Here is a 21,706-nt window from a genome sequence, read left to right on the forward strand (position 1 = left end):
GACACATTTCTTGGTGGACAACTGACCCATGCCGCGAGGGAAGGGTGGAAGGTGGGAGCGAAAGAATAAAAAGACAAAGAAGAGCCGTAGTGAGGTCTAGGGAATAATTTCGACCACCCAGGGATCCTTAATGTGCAATAACATCGCATATAGCACATGGATGCCTCTGCGTTTCTCCTCCATAGAAAGGCGGCCGCCGCGGTCGTGTTTGAAACCGGGTGCTCGTTTCAGTAGCGGAGCATTCTTAACCACTGAGCCACCGCGGCGTAGTAGGAATGCTTCATGTCTTCCGTAAAACCAGCCGCGACGGGTATAGAGCAAATCGAATTTTCGAGCGGCGGAGGCAGCCTTTTCAGCACTGGTGCGCGAGTCACGCTGAGCAAGCGGCCCTCTTTAACGTAACAACGTAGACAGGTCGTTCGGCCGAAAAAGGCGTCACCATTGCCGTAACAAGGATTAAAAAAAAAAAGTGAAATTGGCTGGGGTTTAGCTCTTGTTAAACCGGGTTGTAACGCGTTAGCAATATTTGGGACTCTCGTTTCACATGGGACGGTTATGTCAGAATCAGCCTGCCAGCTGGACCTATGCATTCACGTTACCCCTATAAACCACTAAGGCACGGCCATATGGGCTGGTTAAAGAGGGGGATTATATGTGGGTTGGCAGGAGCTTCCAACTTTGGTCTTCACACGAGACGGTTATGTCAGAATCAACCTGCTAGGACCCTGGCATTCACGTTACCCCTATAGACCACTAAGGCACGTTGATACGCCTTGGCTCAAGGTCAAACGTGGCTCTTCCCCGGACTACGCGACGGGCCGAAACCTGGCGCAGTATTGCTAACGCAATAAAAAGAAATATATGGGACAAAATACTACCTAATTGATTTGGTATCAAAACTGTAAGCAATCGCTCTGTTTGCAGCGTTCAGTGCGGTGTCATACAATTTCGCTTCCCACTTAGCATCCATCTGCTAGTCAAATTGGAGGCTTGTTTGGGACAGGGATTTAAACCGAGGGTGTATGTAACTCCAATTAATGCCCTTCATGACAAGTGTAGGCCTCCATTGAGAAATGAAACAAATACTGCTCTCCCTTAACCCCCACCCCTCCCCCTGAAAAAACACAACTCAAGATGTTTAACAGTTTGCAAACCTCTGGGACACTCTCAAAGTCAGGAACAAAAACACGTAACAAGAAAAAAAAAAAAAGAAACGGCGTTTACTTGTTTACACTCCGCGACTTTTAATAATGCCCAAGCATTAATAGGCTCATGGTGCGAAAAGCGTCCGCAGAAGTTATCCGTAGAAAGTGTGTACAGAAAGTATCTTTTCGCACCCACAAAGATGACTCTCTGGTCCCCCGAAACTTTATTTCCTAAAATTTGGTACCTAACCTAATTTGAGTATGGCAAGTTCAGTAGCGATGCATGTTTGGATGGGCCACTTCTGAAATCTGGCTCTGTGGATGCCCAAAATTTGACATCTCCAAAATTTTTTGTCTTACCTAATGCCTCAGTGGTGATCTGCAAATTTTTATGAACCATTAAAAAAATTTGGCCCCCATGCACCCCCGAAATTTGACCAAAACTGGTGTCTAGCCTAAATGGTGATTTCCAAATTTAGGCGGGCCGCCTTGAAATTTGCCCGTTCGGACCCTCAAAATTTGATTTCGTCCCAATCTTATCAAAATTCGTGTCAAAACTAACTTGACTAAAGCCAAGGTGCTTTATAAATTTAGGTGGGCGACCTCAAAAATTTTGCACACCAGACCCCACAATCTGATTGTCCGAATCAGACCAAATTTGGTGTCCAACCAAAATTTATTATGGCCAGCACAGTGTTAACTTCCAAGCGTAGGCGGGCCACCTGCAAAATTTGGCACCCTTACGAATTCTCCGCGTGTGGGAAAGGACGTGCACTCTTGAAATCTTTGGAATTGAAAGACCGGCACAGAGTTTGGTAAAGTGTTAAGTGTCTTTAATTAGCCTGGTTCTTGGGGGAAAATCGTACATTGAAAAGGCGGTGTCAAGGGCGCCATCCCAGCTGTTCCTGGGGAGAAGATTAGGCGTCCTACAATTTTTTGTTTTCTGTTCTTTTGCATGTGCAGCTTTACATGAATAATAGGCTTCCAAAGCACCGTCGAGCGGCGCTGCTGTTCCTGACAGGGAGCGTCATCTCGGACTGAAAAATAGAAACTGGGGATACACGCGGCGGCACCACCTAGGCACCCCGTGCAAGTTTTCTCCTTTCGCTCGCTCGCTTCCGCGCACGTGCAGACGTCTCGCGCTGCTTTTTCGCGCGGACAGAAAAGTACACACTGGACGCCGGCGGCTCAGCTCGCTGCCTTCACAGCGTGCGCCGTGCGCATTCTCTCGCACGAGCACGCGCCTTGTCACGCCCCCGTAGGCGCACCGCGACATGCCACCTGCATTCCGTCTTAATTGGGCAGCATACTTAATTATAGGCGGGAAACATTTTATTCACGTCTGCACTGTAGAGCAGACATCAGACGGGGATGAGTAAATATTGATTGTGAATGCGTCCCACGTTAGCAAAACCGTAGGAAGTGCATCTAGAGGTAAGTCCGCTATGTAATTATACTGTCGTATATAATGTGTTTAAAAACTTCTAAAGTATTATCAGTGCGGTGAAATAAAGTAGCTCGGTCATTGACCATCGTTTTGGCCTGTACCATGCGATCTATATACGGATTTGTTTTTTATTATTACGACGTTACCAAAGAAAACGTTGCAGTAGAAGAATAGGTATATAGTCCGAAGGAGGTGTTTTTTCAAAGGCACGAACGCTAGCAGTCTCATAAGCACATGCGTGCTCCGTGCGCTGCACGCGACATAACTGGCTCGCTGGCTCGGAAGGCAGGTGAAATCCAAGCTTGTACTACATAGTGTTTTATTGCAGTTCTTATTAAATGGTTGTGCTTCATTTATGATAATATTTGGTTTGCACTCACGAACCCTGTGACTCGAATGGGGTGCTCCGTGCGAGTGGTGTTAGTCGAGCCATAGCTAGGATCCCTTTTCTACTGCACATCCGACATATCTTCGTCAATAATAATAATAATAATAATAATAATAATAATAATAATAATAATAATAATAATAATAATAATAATAATAATAATAATAATAATAATAATAATAATAATAATAATAATAATAATAATAATAATAATAATAATAATGTTTATTGCCACTTTGTAGATAATACAATATGGTTCAGGCCCGTCAAAGCCAACAAGAGGCTTGAGGGACTGGGCCCGCAGTTACGGCCAAGACTACAAAAGGCAGTAGATATAGCGACGCTTCTTGTTACACCCAAGCGAGAGCAAAACGAAAAAAAAAAAAAGAAAGGTGGAAAAGACAGGTTAACAGCATGAGTATTGAGAAATTCAACTCTAAACCCAGAGTAGACGTCAATATAAAAATAAATGAATTAACCAATATATTTTTAAGCACAACTTCACTCTGACCAAAGAATACAAAGATCAACAGAGGGCTTTCAGATGCATCATTAGGTTACGCATAGAAGTTACAGCAAAAATTTCATCCGGTAACTCATTAAAGATTTCAGGTACATAAGCACAGCGCCTTGCTTTCCCGTATCTAGTTACACTCCGTGGTATATAATAACGTAATGTTTTCCTTAACTTCCGTTCAGGAGTATTAATAATTAAAAAGTCAGAATTCCAAAACTGCCGATGAACAACTGTCTGCACAAAAAGAGAATGAATTGACGGAAGGCCTAGGAACTGAAAGTCGTCCGTGCCGGATGGTATGTGACAATTGTACGCAATGCTCTTCAACATGTTTTTTTTTTTTTTTTAATATACTATCAATACGGCCATGCCAGCGTGAAGGACATGGCCCAAATGTATCCGAGAACATTGTACGCGAGCGCATGAATTATAGTTCTTTTTACTGACATCGGCACCAAAGACTTCATATTGAAGAGTAACCATGTAACTTTCCGTAGCTTAGCACACAGATATGCCAAGTGGTCATGCCAAGATAAGCTGCTGTCAAAAACAATACCGAGATATTTGATCGAGTTAACACATTCTATTGGCTTGAAACAACAGGGGAGGGAATCATGATCATGCAAGAATACTTGTCTATCTATAAGTAGTGTCTTTAAAGGATTTCTGAAACATATCATTTTCGTTTTGTTTATGTTCACCGAGATTCCATTATCGGAAAACCATTTCATAACATAATTAATGTTTTTCTGCAACACATTCACTGCCGTCTCGTAGTTTATATGCTTCGTGAGCAGAACTGTGTCGTCAGCGTACTGAAAAATCAAGCACTTGGATGTTACCGAGCTCAGATCATTTGTAAATATATTAAAGAGCAATGGAGATGGAATGGATCCCTGTGGTACACCAGCTTTTACAGGGAGCTTTCCACTGTGCTCCATTTGGCTGTTAATTCTGACCACTTGTGAACGTCCGCATAAGAAATTCTTTAGAACAGCATAAAAAGGACATCGAAAGCCCAGAAGGTACAGTTTTTCTAATAAAATAGTATGATTAACCGTATCAAAGGCTTTCTTACCGTCTAGGAAAAGAGCACAGCTAAACGTGTTTTCATCGAAAGCAGCGTACAACTCATCAGCAAATTCCTCAAGCAATAATGTAGTACATCTTCCCTTAATGAACCCATATTGACGGTTTGAAATGGCATCGAATTTGTCTAAGAAGGAAGTCATACATTCAAATAGGAATTTCTCTAGTATCTGTGATAAAATCGGCGGGATAGAAATTGGTCTGTAGTTCTCGATAGCATTCTTTTGTCCTCCCTTGAACAGCGGTTTTACGATAGCAGTTTTCAAATCTTCAGGCATTACAGCGTTTTCCAAAAACCCGTTAATCAGGAAAAGCAGTATGTCCGAGAGAGCGTGAAAATTCCGCTGTATCAGTGCGGCCGGTATACCATCTATTTCGGCGGGCTTGTTTCGTCGGAAGCTTAACACTAGCCTGGCAAGATCCTCCTTTGATAGCTTTGGAAGATACGCGGAAGCTGATGAAGAATTTTTTAGTGTACATTTAAAGCTTTGCCCTGTTGCTGCCATTTCGGCCGCTAGCGTAAAATACTTACTGAAATCGTCACCTTTCGACACAGGTTCGTCTACCAAAACGTCCAAAGAAGACAGGCTCCCATCGTTTCCCGAAGGTGTTTAATCAGAGACCATATTTTTGCAGGATTTTTATAGGATCGTTGAAACTGCTGCTGAAAGTACTACCGTTGTGCGGATCGAATAAGTGCTACAACCCTGTTCCTGGCGGTTCTGTATTCAGAACAAAGGTCATTGTTATTAGGAGCTCGTTTAGAGCGTTTCCAAAGCCAATCTCGATTTGCGATTGCCCGCATGCTTTCAGAGTTTAACCAGTTGTGATTCCTCCTTTTCTTACGCACTAATTTCCGAGTACACGTTTCATAATAATAATAATAATAATAATAATAATAATAATAATAATAATAATAATAATAATAATAATAATAATAATAATAATAATAATAATAATAATAATTGTTTCACTTATTGCCCAATTTGCGAAAATATGTAAAAGCGTCTCCGCAAGGCATGTTCCCCCCCCCCCCCCCCCGAAACAAAAAACAGCTATTTTCTTGGTCAATCTAATAATGAAAAGGCAGCTGTGGACATTAAGGCACATTCACACATCACTGTCGATCGCGGACGTCGCACCTGTTGATTTGGTTGCTTTAAGAGCACTCACAAAGCAGGGAGAGTGCACAGAAAATCGGCAAAACTAGACACGCGGGGAACGAAGAGCAGGGTAATCTTCCATCCTCTTCACTTTTTATGCATGGTGTTAAACCACTATGGGTGCAGCGGTGGCGTAGCGGTAGAACATCCGCCTCGCATGCCAGAGGACCGGGGTTCAAATCCCGGTGCCGCGCAATTCTCCACCGGATGAAAGAAAAAAAAAAAAATCCGCGTGTGATGGAATTGCATAAACAGGTTTGGGGTGCGACCTGATGCTGGTGAACACCTCCGGCAACGCACTCACTCACCAGAACAGGAGTTGGCCACCCTGGTGCAGTAATTGGCCGCAACCTCCTAGCTCCATAAAACCCCGGCCCTTAGTCACCAGCGGCTGCGGAACAACTGACCACGGCGGCGGTCAGACCTGTGACGCAGCATGGGGTGCTAAGAAAGTCTGGCTCCGCTGGACAGGCCGCCATTGGAAACTGACCCTGGCAACGTTTAATGCTAGAACCCTAGCTAGTGAAGCTAGCTTAGCAGTGCTGTTAGAGGAACTAGAGGGCATGAAATGGGATGTCATAGGGCTTAGTGAGGTTAGGAGGCCGAATGAGGCATATACTGTACTGAAAGATGGGCATGTACTGTGTTATCGAGGCTTACCAGAGAGGCGACAACTAGGAGTAGGTTTCCTTGTCAATAAGTATATAGCGGGTAATATAGATGAATTCTATAGTATTAATGAGAGGGTTGCAGGCATCGTAGTTCGGCTTAATAAGCGGTATAAACTGAAGGTTGTACAGGCCTATGCACCTACATGTAGTTATGATGACCAGGCAGTTGAAAGCTTCTACGAAGATGTAGAATCGGCAATGCGAAAAGTAAAGACGCAGTATACTGTACTAATGGGCGATTTCAATGACAAGGTAGGGAAAAAACAGGCAGGAGACAAGGTAGTAGGTGACTATGGCATTAGTTCTAGGAATAGCAGGGGGGAGTTACTAGTTGAGTTTGCAGAGCGCAATAACTTACGAATCATGAATACCTTCTTCAGCAAACGGAAGAACCGGAAATGGACCTGGAAAAGTCCTAACGGAGAGACTAAAAATGAAATCGACTTCATAATGTGTTCAACCCCCGCCATTATGCAAGATGTAGAGGTAATCGGGAAAGTGCGATGCAGTGACCACAGGATGGTGAGGTCCCGAATTAGCCTAAATCTGAAGAAGGAACGCAACAGATTAGTAAGAAAGAAACCCATCAACGAATTAGCGGTGAGGGGGACGGCAGAAGAGTTCAGGATCTCGCTACAGAATAGGTTTTCAGCTCTAACTGATGATGGCGACATTACCCTAGAGGCAAGGAACAATAATTTCAGAGATATCATTACTGAGTGCGCGGTAGAAGTAGGCGGTAGGATAGTTAGAGAGGATACCGGTAAGCTGTCTAAGGAGACGAAAGATTTAATTAAGAAACGCCAGAGTATGAAACCTTCCAATCCAACAGACCAGATCAAATTGGCCGAGATATCAAAGCTAATCAATAAGCGCAAGGTGGCCGATATTAGGAAGTATAACATGGAGAAAATTGAGCATGCTGTAAAGAACGGGGGAAGCCTTAAAGCGGTAAAGAAGAAATTGGGCATAGGCAAAAACCAGATGTATGCGATAAGGGACAAGGCGGGCAACGTCATCACTAATATGGAAAAGATAGTCAAAGTAGCCGAGGAGTTCTATACAGATCTCTACAGCAGCCAAAGTAGTCAGGACCGTAATGAGTTTGGCGGTAGGGAAAAACAGTCAGACGTTCCACCAGTGACGAAGGACGAGGTCAAGAAAGCACTAGAAACTATGAAAAGGGGGAAATCAGCTGGAGAGGATCAGATAACTACAGATTTGCTGAAGGACGGGGGGATATCGTGCTAGAAAACCTGGCCACCCTGTATACGCAGTGCCTGGTGTCATCGACGGTACCGGAACCATGGAAGAATGCAAACATTATCCTCATTCACAAGAAAGGGGACTCTAAGGACCTTAAAAATTACAGACCAATCAGCTTACTGTCTGTTACGTATAAGGTATTTACTAAGGTAATCGCTAATAGAATCAGGACAACCTTAGACTGCAAACAAGCAAAGGATCAAGCAGGGTTTCGGAAACGGTACTCTACTATCGATCATATCCATACCATCAATCAGGTGATAGAAAAATGCTCGGAATATAACCAGCCCTTATACATAGCATTCATTGATTACGAAAAAGCATTTGACTCAGTTGAAACCTCGGCGGTGATGCAGGCATTGCGAAATCAGGGGGTAGACGAGCCATACGTGAAAGTGCTGGAAGATATATATAGCGGCTGCACAGCAACCATAGTTCTGCATAAAGAAAGTAACAAAATTCCCATAAAGAGAGGTGTTAGGCAAGGAGACACAATCTCCCCAGTACTATTCACAGCTTGTTTAGAGGAAGTATTCAGAGACTTGGAATGGGAGTAGTTAGGGATAAGGGTAGATGGAGAATACCTCAGTAATCTGCGATTTGCTGATGACATTGCCTTGCTAAGCAACTCGGGGGATGAACTGCAAATAATGATTAATGACCTAGACAGGAAAAGTAGAAAGGTAGGCTTGAAAATCAATATGCAGAAGACTAAGGTAATGTTCAACAGTCTCGGGAAGGAACAGCAGTTTACATTAGGTAGCGAAATACTGGAAGTAGTAGGCGAATATGTCTACTTAGGACAGGTAGTAACCGCAGACCCGGACCACGAAAAGGAAATAACAAGAAGAATACGATTGGGATGGAGCGCATTTGGCAAGCACTCGCAGATTATGACTAGCAGCTTACCGGTATCGCTCAAGAGGAAAGTATACAACAGTTGCATCTTACCTGTACTCACCTATGGGGCTGAAACGTGGAGGCTAACCAAGAGAGTTCTACTTAAGTTGAGGACAACCCAGAGGGCTATGGAACGAAAAATGGTAGGGGAACATTAAGAGATAGAAAGCGTGCAGAATGGGTCAGAGAAATAACTCAAGTTACCGACATTCTAGTAGAAATTAAGAAGAAGAAATGGACATGGGCAGGACATGTAGTGCGAAGAGAGGATAACCGATGGTCGCTGAGGGTAACAAACTGGATTCCAAGGGAAGGAAAGCGTAGCAGGGGGCGGCAGAAAGTTAGGTGGGCGGATGAGATTAAGAAGTTCGCAGGGGTCAAGTGGATGCAGCTAGCACAGAACCGGGTTAAGTGGAGAAATATGGGAGAGGCCTTCGCCCTGCAGTGGGTATAGTCAGGCTGATGATGATGATGATGAAACCACTATACTTTTTTGATGCCTCTTCAAGCCGTCTTTGTCAATTGTCAACATTTCTGAGTTTACGAAGGAAGGGGAAATTGGCCCTTTTCGTTTCCACAAAGAACGCGAGACTTCTCAGAACGCTGTCATGCGTTTGGAAAAAAAGGTCTTGCGGACACGTTTCCAAAGGAATCTGCAAAGTTTCACACGTGAGCCTCGTCTTTTGGTGCTTCACCTACTAATGCGGCTTCCCATGACACAATGCTATTTAGGACATCCGTTTCGCATCAGCGGAAGCGTTTTTGTATCGCCAAATAACCGCCAGGCGCAACGCGATCGCCGCGCGTGCACAGGAAGCTAGCGGAGCGTCTGCTCAGCGAAGCCCCATCGTCTCACATTTCGCCACCACGCCAGGAATGCGGCGCTGCCGTCGCAAGGGGAAACTTGAGCTTGGGTTCCCCATGATAAAGTGCTCGTACTTTTGTACTCCCTATCGTGTTTTCTTCATCCTCAGTACCTCATGATGGCTTGTGAGCACTAAAAAGGATTCCCCGCCGACGAGGCTCAGTGGATAATTAGGACTCTCGACTACTGAGCCTGGAAACCCGGATATGATCCCGCGGCCGCGGCGGCCGTGCTTCGATAGAGGCGAAACGCAAGGCACCCATGTACTGAGCGATGTCAGTGCACGTTTAGGCCCGGGTGGTCGAAATTAACCGGAGCCCTCTACTACTGCGGCCCTCATATTGTGAGTCATATAGGTACGCTAAACTTTATAAGCCACAAACGAAAATTGATATTAGTCCCGTCATAGAGCTAAGCGAGACCATTCTGATGCGAGTTCGGCCTCGAACAATTCCGAGTGGCGATTCAACGCTTTGGTCAACTTCGAAAGTGAGGTCTCGACACAGTAGCCAAAGTGCTAGCTCTAGCCAGTCGCGTACTGGAGTCATGTGCGAGGAGTCTCGTGACTGTGACAGGCGAGTAGTTTTATTTCTAAGCGGCGAGTTCGGTAGCGATCAACACGCTGTTGCAGGAGCGGCTGAATAATGAGCATCGCACAAGCGCTTCGAGAAACAAAGCGGCCGTATAGGGCGCGACGTAGGAGAAAAATGAACAGCCCCGCTCTCGAGCGGCTCCAGCCAGTGCATCGTGGTGGTCCTTCGTTTGGCGCCAGCTTTAATGTTCCATTCGTCGTGGTTGCACATACGCTTGACGACAATAACTACGGTTTGCCTAATAAAACAATATGTGATGGAAAGAATGATAGAAACAAACACTGCCGAACTCTAAATAGTTGCTAGATGCAGGGATTTCGCCGGTACCGGATATACCGTTTTCACACATTATGCACGACCGGCAATGGCTTAGATTGTCTATGCCTATAGTTGGTATGAAGGAGCACTGAACAAGGGTAAAGGGGGTACGCCTCAGTTCGCAGGTGGAGCCAACGTTCCGACAAGTGGACTTGTATTCGTCTGGGCAAAGCGATCATCACTGGCAGGGATTTAAATACGCTTTTGCTTACGAAGAATAAAAAATTGGAACGGGGGAAAGTGGGTGAGAAGAAAGTAGATGAAGAAGTGGGGAGGGGGAAGATGGGTTAGAAAAAATAGGTCATGGAGTAAAAAAAAAAAAACGCATTTCTTCAGTATGTATTTTTCAGCCTGGAACCAGGGATCCTGTGGTCTGCAAAAGAAATAGAAGCGGCAGTACCAGGACCAACTACAATACCGGGTGGATGATTAGTCACCACTTAAGCAGGTTTGGTGAAGAAACACACTCTTACAAAGGGAGAGGCTTTGCAAAGGGCCCTGATAAGGAATATATCTAAGGGGGACAATTCTTAAAACCTTCTGCAGAGGGGGGAGGGGGGGGGAGAAGGGCAAAGAAACAGAATAATAACCACGCAGTCAACCACAACTTGTACTCCTACCTGTACTCACCTATGGGCCTGAAACGTGGAGGCTAACCAAGAGGATTCTACTTAAGTTGAGGACAACCCACAGGGCTATGGAACGAAAAATGGTAGAGGTAACATTAAGAGATAGGAAGCGTGCAGAGTGGGTCAGAGAAATAACTCAAGTTACCGACATTCTAGTGGCAATTAAGAAGAAGAAATGGACATGGGCAGGACATGTAGTGCGAAGAGATCTGATAACCGATGGTCGTTTAGGGTAACAAACTGGATTCCAAGGGAAGGAAAGCGTAGCAGGGTGTTAGGTGGGCGGATGAGGTTAAGAAGTTCGCAGGGGTCAAGTGGATGCAGCTAGCACAGAACCGGGTTAATGAAGAAATATGGGAGAGGCCTTCGTCCGGCAGTGGGTATAGTCAGGCTGATGATGATGATGATGAACCACAACTGCAATATAAAAAAAAGGTTCGCGGGCAAACTCAAGTAACAAGTGATAAGGAGGAAACGTGCAGCTTATGCTATTGCGGAGGGGAATAGAGTGTACATGTGCTGTGGATAAACTGTACAACTAAGGATATGTGGGATTGTTTTCCTGAATAGTTATGATGCAGCGGAAATATACTTAATGGATCTAACGTTCTTTTACAGATGTTTATTCCTGCTGGTTTTATTGTTCTAAATTTACGAATTAGATGTGCCTCTCAGTATTTTCTGTTCCATGTAGATTTAAAGCCTGACTGGAGAATATATAATTTAATTTCTTCGAACTTATGGTCTTTCTGATTGTAAGGCCAGGAAACTGCTTTCGGGAGGTTTTTGCCTGTGTCTGCCCGATGGCCATTAAGCCATTCTGTTCATTAGTTGCTCTGTCTCTCCGATGTACTGTTTATGACAGAAGGAGTTTTCTATAAGGTAGACAACGTTTGAAGATGTGCAGTTAAAGCCTGATTTGTTGTGAAAAGTGAAATCGCTTGCATTACGTTTAACAGTGGTGTCTTTTTGTATGACTGCATGTCTTACATCTAGGCCGAGAGCATGGATGTGGTTCTGTTGGAGTTTTTTTTTTTTTTTTTTTTTTTTTTTTTAAGAAGAAAGTTTGTTTATTCATGAATACAGGTATTACATAAATAATACAGAAGGAGGTCCCAGAGCTCAAGGCTGTCTCGTAGGTGATACCCGTTAGTTTAGGTACTAGAATATCTCTGAGGTTTGCGTTACGTTTGTATGTTACCCTTGGTGCCGCCGGAAATATTTTCTTCAGGCGTTCATTACACGTTAGCATGGAATGGTATTTCCGCAAAATATTGTTTATGTTTGCAAGAGCATTGGAGTATTTAGTTACAAAAGAAGGCTGGCGTCCAGTGTTGGCCTTTGGTCGTTTCGTGAGCACATCGTTGCGGTTTAAAGTGCTTGCTTTTTCGAGGGCCATATTAAGGTAGTTACCGGGTTAGTTCCTCCGGATTAGTGTTGCTTTCAATGAATGTAGCTCGTTTAGGTAGTCATTATCATCACTACATATTCTTCTAAGCCGAGTCGCCTGTCCTACAAATATTTCTTGCTTACAATGTCTTGGATGATGACTCGTAAAATATAGGTACTGTTGTTTATCCGTTGGCTTTCTGTACAAACAAGTTTTAAGTTTTCCATTTTCCACTGACACCGTGGTGTCGAGAAAGTCGACTTTTAATTGCGACGACTGACAAGTGAATTTAATGTTTGTGTGATTATTATAATATGCGAGACGAACGCATGGAGTGATTCTGATCCATGCTGCCATATCATGCCATATCAGGACTAGTTTAAGAAGCGAGAGATAAACTTCAGAGGCATGCAGATGGTGGTTGTTGATTAATACTTGGGAGAGGGCGTCGATACTTTCATCGATAGGAATATCAGTATAGAGTGCGCGACGTCGAGTGTGACAAGTATACAATCATCTGCAAGATTGGCGGTGTTATTAATACACTCAATAATTCGAAGAAAGTGAGTTGTGTCCTGCACAAACGAAGGAAGCTTGGTCGGGAGGTTTGCTAGGTGGTGATTTAGGAATATTAAGAGGTTTTCTGTGGGCGTATTATTGCTATAAACAATTGGTCTTCCTGGTATCTCTGCGGTAAACAACGCTTCTGCGGGAACCTTGTGGATCTTGGGCAGTAGGTAAAATGAACCTGCTTGTTTGTTTGATGGCTTTAGGCATTTATAGTCAATCTCGGTAATTAGTTACCTGGCGAATAGATCTCCTATTTTATTCAGGATGACTTCACTGAACTGTTCTGTCCGATCGGAATTTAACTTTTCATTGTGGAAAGACTTGCTAAGTTGTCCTTATGCCTCTTTTTTGTAATTTTCAACAGGGAGAATCACTATGCTACCACCCTTGTCTCCAGGCTTGATAACTAATTCAGTTCTATAGAAGCTAGGTTGCCAAGGGTGGCTCTTTCAGTTATAGAGAGGTTTTTGGGTTTTCGATCTAGCTTTGTTTTTTCAATAATTTCTTTTGAGACGGATTTAATATATAGGTCCAGTTCGGGGCTGCGCTCTGCATCAGGAAACCATGTGCTGGGGGCTATGAGTAGGTTAGAGGCTCCCGCCACATTATTTGGAGTTTCAGCGAAGAATTCCTTAATACGCATTCTTCTCGCGAATTCAGTTATATCTCGGTGAAGTTTATATTCATTAAAGCTGTTATTCGTTGGGAAGAAGGTTAGGGCTCGCCTTAGAATCTGTTTATGACTATCGCTTAGAGATTTAGAAATGTCAGTGACGTTGCTATCATCTATGTCCTGTCTCGTAGGTGATACCCGTCGTTGTTGTGAAACAGCAGGAGGTATTCTTCGCTGCCAAGGTGTGTCATTATCTACCAACAGCTTATCCATCATGAATTTACGCTGTTTTTTAACCTGAAGTTCTTGCTCTTTCCTTTTCACGAATTCTTTTAGTACTTGATGCTCGTCCGCGGTTAGTGCCAGTTTGTCCAATTGTAACAGAAGAGACATCTGGGCGAGTTGGTACGGTGACATGATGAATAAACAGCGCTGCAGACTAGGACGGAGGCCAAGAACGAACAGGACGGACGCTGACTCGCAACTGAAGTTTATTGAAAAAACACTGTATAAATATCCCAGCCAAGCAGCACCAAACCACACACTAAAATAAAAACCAAATCATGATGACCCCACACACACACCATGTTCAAGAAACCCAACCTCATGATCTGTTAAAGCGATTGACGGTTTTTCACCTAATCGCATGATATGCCTGGCCTCAATGATTTTCCGGTTAATCTGTGCCGGATGGGCATCCAAAATACCTGTCTGTGTTAGAAAAGGATGGCAGCCATCACACCCCTTACAGTGTACAACCAGATTAGATCCTCTACCAATCTCTAATGATCTCTCGTGCTCTCGTACCGAACATTGATACACCTGCCTGTTTGACCCACATACACTTTATCACATGATAATAGAATCTTGTATATCACTCCTACTTTACATGGGACATAGGGAAACTCATGCTTCACCCGACACGTGTTTCTTTCCCGGACTTTTTCGCTGCTTTGTTCTTAACTATGCTACATATTTTTGACACTTTATATGGTGCTGAGAAAACCACATTAACATCAAACCTTCTCGCTACATTTTTCAAATTGTGTGATAGACCATGCACAAATGGCAGGGCCAAATATCTTTTTGTATCCCTCTGTCTAGCCCCCTCCTGCTCCCGTGAACCTGCGCACGACTGTTTATCTTTTGTGATTAGTTTATCACATATTCTTAATATAACGTGAACAGGAAATCCTACATTCGCTAGCCTAAACAGTTGTTCATTAAAGCTAATTGGCATATTATGAAAGCATGATTTTGACAGGACTGCCCCCAGGCTGGACAGAGCGATGCCATCTTTTACAAGCTTTGAATGTTGCGATCCATAATCTAGCAGAGGCTTTGCACTCATAGGCGAATACCGCTAACAAACATGGTGGGCACAAAACTTCAAAGGGAGGTCTAGAAAACGCAGTTCATTTTGTTGTGACATTCGTTCAAATGTAAATCTCAGTCCCCGCCCTTGCTCTTGAAAAACTAAGAATATGCATAGGTGTTGAGCTACTATTGCAACCTTTGTAAAAGACCAGGAAATCATCAACATACCGAAAGATTCATATCTCCAGCCCCTGCAAGTTTTTGGCAATCAATTCGCCTACTCTGCTTAGGAAAATATCACTTTGAACAGGAGCGACCTTTGAACCAATACAGATGCCTGATTTCTGGATATACGCGGCACTGTCAAATGCAACAAACATATTTTTTAAATAAAAAGATGTCAATTCCAAAAACGACCCAGTTGATATGCAACAGCTGTTACCAAAAGCTATTTCATCATTTTGTTCCGAAATGCACATTCGCAAACTGGTCATGAGAACTTCATGAGTGATCGAATAAAATAGATCCCCGACATCAATGCTAACTGCCGAGCAATCCCCTGGATAGGCCATTTTCAAGTACTCTACCACCTTCTCAGAGTTTGTTTTACAAGATACGGATCTTCGAAACGCAAAGTAGACAAATGTTTCTGCAAATTGTTTGAGACAATACATTTCCAGGAGCCTTTCTCAGAAATTATCGCTCTTAAAGGTTCCCCGGGTTTATGAGTTTTCACAGAAAAGAATATGTCCAGAAACCCTGATTTAGGGTCTCTTACAGCAGTAGCCAATCTGTCTAAATTCATTTCCCCTAATAGGCGCAAAGCCTCTCTCTTGACCTTCTTAGTGTCCTTTGACACTACCCTAAAATTTTTCTCAACAGCCTCCAGCGCTTTTTGGTTGTACACATCCCCAGACAGGATAACAAAAGGACAGTCTTTATCTGAGAGAGCGACCTTAAGATTCCTATTGACCATGTAATCAACCACATGCCCAATGCTTAAAGACTCACGTTGGCACGTTCTGTCCTCGAAGCAACATTCAAGCATTCCGTATTGAAGCAAGTGCGCGAGCAGTCTTTCACCTGTGTGGCCAGTCGCCTGACCAATGCCACCTTGTCAATTGGGGAGAGGCGAGGCTCCGTAGCAAACTTGGGGCCCTTGCGAAGCCCAACAAAGTGTCTTTCTGGTACGTAGGCATCCCCAAGCACCACCACTTCACCAGACGTAGCCCTGTTCCTTTTCCTCGGCGGAAGTCGGAGACGAACACTTGCCCAGAGGAATTCCGCGCTGTTGTCCGCAATCCTGCTCCACTCCTGGTAGGAGCGCTGCCCGTGACTTTGTTCTTCGACACCACAGACGACGCGCAGATTGTCCCTGTAGTAACGCACCTGCCGCCACATCTCGGAGCACAGTAAGCTGCACATCCTACGGCCTATGTTCCATGTACAGTTTTCCTATGTTCCATGTAAAGTAGGAGTGATATACAGGATTTCGTTATCTTGTGATAAAGTTTGGTTTGGTTTTGGTTTTGTGGGGTTTAACGTCCCAAAGCGACCCAGGCTATGAGAGACGCCGTAGTGGAGAACTCCGGAAATTTCGACTACCTGGGGTTCTTTAACGTGCCTTGACATCGCACAGCACACGGGCGCCTTGCTTTTCGCCTCTATCGAAAAGCGGCCACCGAGGCCGGGATTCGATCCCGCGTCCTTGGGAACAGTAGTCGAGCGCCGTAGCCACTGCGCCACCCCGGCGGGGTATCTTGTGATAAAGTGTATGTGGGTCATATAGGCAGGTGTATCAATGTTCGGTTACGAGAGCACGAGAGATCATTAGAGACTGGCAGAGGATCTATCTAATCTGGTTGTACACTGTAAGGGGTATGATGGCTGCCATCCTTTTCTAGTACAGACAAGTATTTTGGATGCCCATCCGGCACAGATTAGCCGGGAAATCATTGAGGCCAGGCATATCATGCGATTAGGTGAAAAATTCGTTAGTGAACAGATCGCTTTAACAGATAATGTGGTTGGGTTTCTTGAAAGTGGTGTGTGTGTGTGGGGTCATCGTAATTTGTTTTTGTTTAATGTGTGGTTTGGTGCTGCTTGGCTGGGATATTTATATTGTGTTTTTTCAATAAACTTCAGCTGCGAGTCAGCGCCCATCCTGTTTGTTCTTGTCCTCCGTCCTAGTCTGTAGCGCTGTTTATTCATCTTGCCCCCCCCCCATTTGGTTGTTAGTTTCATCTACGTTTTCCTTACAGTGTTGTTTTAAAATGGCTATCAAAGCTAATGACGCGTCACCTAAGTTTTTTTTTTGTTCAGCGAATGAATAGTTCATGACGAAGCGTGCCGAGAGCGCACTTCGCATTAATCCTAAGTCCTTTCGGTATCATTGATCTCATAAATAATGTTTATAAGTATATAAATGCGATATGTAGTTACTGTGCTTTGCGGCTAATTTCCTAGCAACAAGAAAAGGGCGACGGTTATGCTGGGGGACTTCGGCTCTAGGAGTCAGACATTTCCTTTTGTTCCGAGTGGACTTCCTGATAGGCGTTACGAGTTTGAAGGTGGCTGACTTAGGGCTGGTGTTCATGGTGAAGTCCACTTCGGTATCCGCCTGGCAGCTGGTGTCTTTCCTATAGAATGTGTGGGCGTCTGTGTGAAGGTACTGCGGTATGTCTTCGGGTCTGTGAGCGCGTGTTGTTCCGCTGGTGTCGGTTCCACGGCCTCCGTTTGTGTGCACATCTCGCTGGTACTGACAATTGGAGGTCGTGGGCGTTTCGATTCGATGTCAGTTTTGTGTGTGTTCAGTTGATCCGTGCTGGCCAGAGAGGTGCGTGTGGTAGGTTCACATGGCTGCGTCCTGATGTTTTTTCTTTTCGTTTACTCCATGACCTACTTTATTCTCACCCATCCTCCCCCTCTACACTCCTTGATCTATTTTCTCTCCCCCCCCCCCCCCCCCCCCCCCCCAGCTTTTCTTCTTCGGAAGGAAGAAGCGTATTTAAACAAACCCCTGCCAGTGATGATCGCTTTGACCAGACGAAGACAAGTCCACTTGTCGAAGCGTTGGCTCGACCTGCAAACTTAGGCTATCCCTTGTTCTGTGCCCTTCATACCATGTAAACCCTCTTCTTCCTCTTGTTCTACCTGGATGTCTATTGTTGCACACTCGTAAGTTTCTGAGCGCCGGAAATATCAAACGCGGTTGGTACTTGCGGCAGATGAGCTGCAACCAAAGAATGTCTGGCGATCTATATGAAAGTGCAACAAAAATAGGCCCAAGAAATGCTTCCATTGCAACTGGTCGGAAAATCGAAGGATTCGAAGCCTTGTTCTCTAAACGACACCCATAACGGTCAACTGCCGCGGCCCTTGCAAGCGGCTATGCTCCGCTCCAGTGCTATACGTTTGCTTGATGAACGCGTAGAACGCACCCCTGGGAACCGTGAAAGGGAAACAAATGGGAGTTTCGTTTACATTAGCACCGACGTGATCCATTGGCGTAGTTGCGGCACTTACGGTGACGTAATCTGAACATAATACGACAGAGAAGCTGCACCTGCTTTAGTCTGGAGGTGAGCAAGCGGCGCACTGCAAGAAAAAAAGAGCACACAAAACTTGCCCTAAACAGAAAACACGTAATTGAGCGCCGGCCAGCAACCTATCACGGCTCAGTATGGCCTGTCACAATGTGTGACTTATACAATCAGTGGTGCTTGTGCGCCCAACTCTTCATATGCATTTAATAAATCCACGCAATAAATAGTACACTAAGTTGCCAGTCAGTGCTCGTGTGCGGCTTTCATTTGTAGGTTCCGTGATTTGCATTGCTTTATTCCACACTGCCCTGCTACTAAATCGCCTAGCAACGTACTACATCAGTACAACGCACCAAGCGCTGTGCGCGCAGCGTCCCGGCTCCTTTAGGCTACTTTCTATTAACGAAGATTAAACGCATTGCACAACTGAAAAACTCTGAAGGCTCAGATTAGTCGCTTGCTTCTGAAAGGTTGGGTTTAATGTGCTTGCACCATGTTCAGTTCATTTAATGCTCGCAGGTTAATCTCTTTTCCAATAACTTTTTGAAGCTGTCGCTGTGCACGTAACAAAAATTTCATTGCATAATTAGTGTCGATTTTATGAAATAGCCGGATTCATTACTTTTTGCCGTCTCTCGCATCCTTTTAGAACATTTCTTTTTGTGTAATTGAATTAGAGGGAAGCCTTTGGGGTCCCTTTCCTTGTTTGAGTGGCACACGTGGTCGGCAAATATAGGGCGGCCACCCTATCCAATTTGGCCCTGGCCAACCTTGGGTGCAATATTCTGCTCGGCCCCCCGGTACCTGCCAGATGGAACACTGACGTCTCGGACATGTCTTGTGATTCACAGCGTTGGGATCCTGAGGGATCCCTTAAAGCCATCGCGTCCTTAAATTCTTGGACTTCGCTTAAGTCGAGGACACTTGAGACACTTTATTTGGACACTTAATTGAGAGGGTGGAGGGCCCTCAAATGTTGCGCCATATTTTGCTGCACGTTTAGAGCCGGTGGAGTAATTCGAGAAAAGATAGATAATGAAAATCCAGGACAAATGGGTTCGAACTACCACTTACCGTGATCATAAACGCAGCGCTAATAGATTGCACCACAGAAGCATCGATAGCGGAAAGTTTGTGCTCACTTTCGCTTTCATGTTAAGGTGAAAGCCTTTAATGGCTTATGTTGTCGTGGACAAAATCTGCCCCGCTTTTGCGGCGTTCTGATTGGCAGAGGCGGGATGACGTAATGGAGGTCTCGACCAATCACAGAGCACCACCACAGTGTGCGCGAATGCGTGCCTTACAGGGCCATCTGACAATCAATGATCAATTATTATTAAATAATTATTTACCAACTGTTGACTAAATATTTATCTAAGTAACTAAATAATGATTAGCAAATTACCTCAATAATTAATAAATTACCTACCTAATCAATAATTAGTCATTTGCCTAATTACCTAAATAATTACCAATAAATTCCAGTTGCGTAGCACAATGCGGTACTCGGGCTTTCGCCTTTCACTACTTTAGTCGCTAAAGTCCCTCGTAATTTTTTTTCTTCCGGTTTGCCGCTAGCTGTAATTGCTCATATGAAAAGCGTGAAAATCATAATATAACTCGTCGTCACAAAAATTTCTCCGATTGACTGCTAGGTGACGCTGCTCAGCCGGAAGAACCGAATAGACATAGCTAGTGGTAGTTAACTTAGGGGGAGGCGACAAATGCAGGCAAGGGAACAAGAATCTCGGTAAGTAACTCAGCAAGTATCTCAGTGGCGATATAAACTAGTTAAAAGACGGTGGAGTCCATTACGGGCTATATCGAGGGTCTGGATGGATACACGGATTGTAATGGTCAGCTAATGCTGTGAGTGACACAACCTTATAGTTATCGTAAATAGAGCAACTAAATTTGAAGGAAAAATCACATGGGAATTGCGGAACAGGTAGACGGCCATTCACTATATACTGTCTAATGTTGTAAGGAATTTATAGCCAGCTCGTAAAAATGGAAAGAGACGAAGAGGGGGAGTACAGTCTCGGAAGTGATCAACTGATCGTAAATGTGTGGCTCTGAAGATGAGAACTCTTATATAACGAGATAAATGCAGAAAGCACAAAAAGGGAAAGCAAAATTAAACAACAAAAAAAATTTAGAGGACGCTTAAGCTTCGCCTTCAAGAGTGGAACGCGATAGCGTTATTGCGCCTCGTCGAGAAAACTTATTAAACGCAAGGGTATTGGGGCATCCTCGCACCGGTACCCGCGCGGCCCGAAGGGGAGAAGCGGGTGAGCGAAGATAGTGATCTAAAGAAAGGGAAGACGCTTGATTTTACAACCCGTGAGGGTGCACGGCGAAACGTCAGGGGCGAGTGGCGCGCCACGTGTCGGGGCAGCGCCGCACATTGCGAGGAGGGGTTCTTCTGTGTTTGCCGCAAGATGGCTCAGCATGTGCGCAGAAGAAATGTAGGGGAAACGTACTTCGCTACTCGTGTAACTGCGACTTCTGTAAGTAACATGCTCGTAATTACCGATATACACCGCAGTATAACGTTCTACGGAAAGTTTCTAAGGCAATACCGCATTCACTAGAAGCGCTTTTGTACAGCTTTCAAGCATCGAACTCGTGGCGGAGTGGTAGCGTCTCTGTCTCACACTCCGGAGACCCTGTTTCGATTCCCACCCAGCTTATCTTGGAAGTTGCTTTTTGTTTATGAAGTGCATGCCGGGATTTATCGCTCACTGCCAACGACGCCGACGATACCGGCTTTTCTGCGACACGAGCTCCTTAACGCTACCGCGTTAAAAAGCGCTAATAGCAGCAGGCATTGAGGAACCGAAAGATAAACGCTTCACAGAAAAGTGTCACTATAATTAGCTAGAACAACTCAAAAGGACGAAAATTAAGGTTGCAAGCCCAGAAAAAGAGAATAGAAAGGCAGGGAGGTTAAATAGGTGATGCCCAGTAGGCTATACCCTATACGTGTGAAGGGAAACAAAGAGAGAAAAAGGAAAGAAAGAGCGCTAAGGAAAGGCGTCTGTCACATGTCCTGAGATCTATAGTAAAGGGGGGTAGAGAGCGTACACTTAAAGTCTAGAACGCGACCCCGAGTTATTTAAAAACTTAAGGAGCGCCTTCACTGCTTTCCTTTCTGATGAAGGTGCCGTCCAAGGGCCCAAGATCTTAGCTTTGTGCAAGAGGGAGATAGTCCAAGGGGCGGAGTGTAGCAGCCAGAAAGGCACGCTTACGCCTAAATTGAGGGCCGACACAAAGTATG

The 21,706-nt window shown here is 44.6% G+C and overlaps 1 long non-coding RNA gene across 2 annotated transcripts in view; it reads left to right on the forward strand.

The window, feature by feature from the left end:
- LOC146202552 (uncharacterized) overlaps positions 1–21,706 on the forward strand; it is a 47,421-nt gene that overhangs the window by 11,144 nt on the left and 14,571 nt on the right. Inside the window, exon 3 of one of the 2 annotated variants that reach the window (XR_014702229.1) lies at positions 3,680–3,784. The exons of the other annotated variant lie outside the window; for it this stretch is intronic. This is a non-coding gene — a long non-coding RNA (uncharacterized LOC146202552). Of the gene's footprint in view, positions 1–3,679; positions 3,785–21,706 lie in introns of those variants that run through there. 2 annotated transcript variants of the gene reach the window in all.

The sequence above is a fragment of the Amblyomma maculatum genome, chromosome 1, assembly GCF_055883805.1.
Source record: "Amblyomma maculatum isolate TAMU_Amacu chromosome 1, ASM5588380v1, whole genome shotgun sequence".
Lineage (NCBI taxonomy): Eukaryota > Metazoa > Arthropoda > Arachnida > Ixodida > Ixodidae > Amblyomma > Amblyomma maculatum.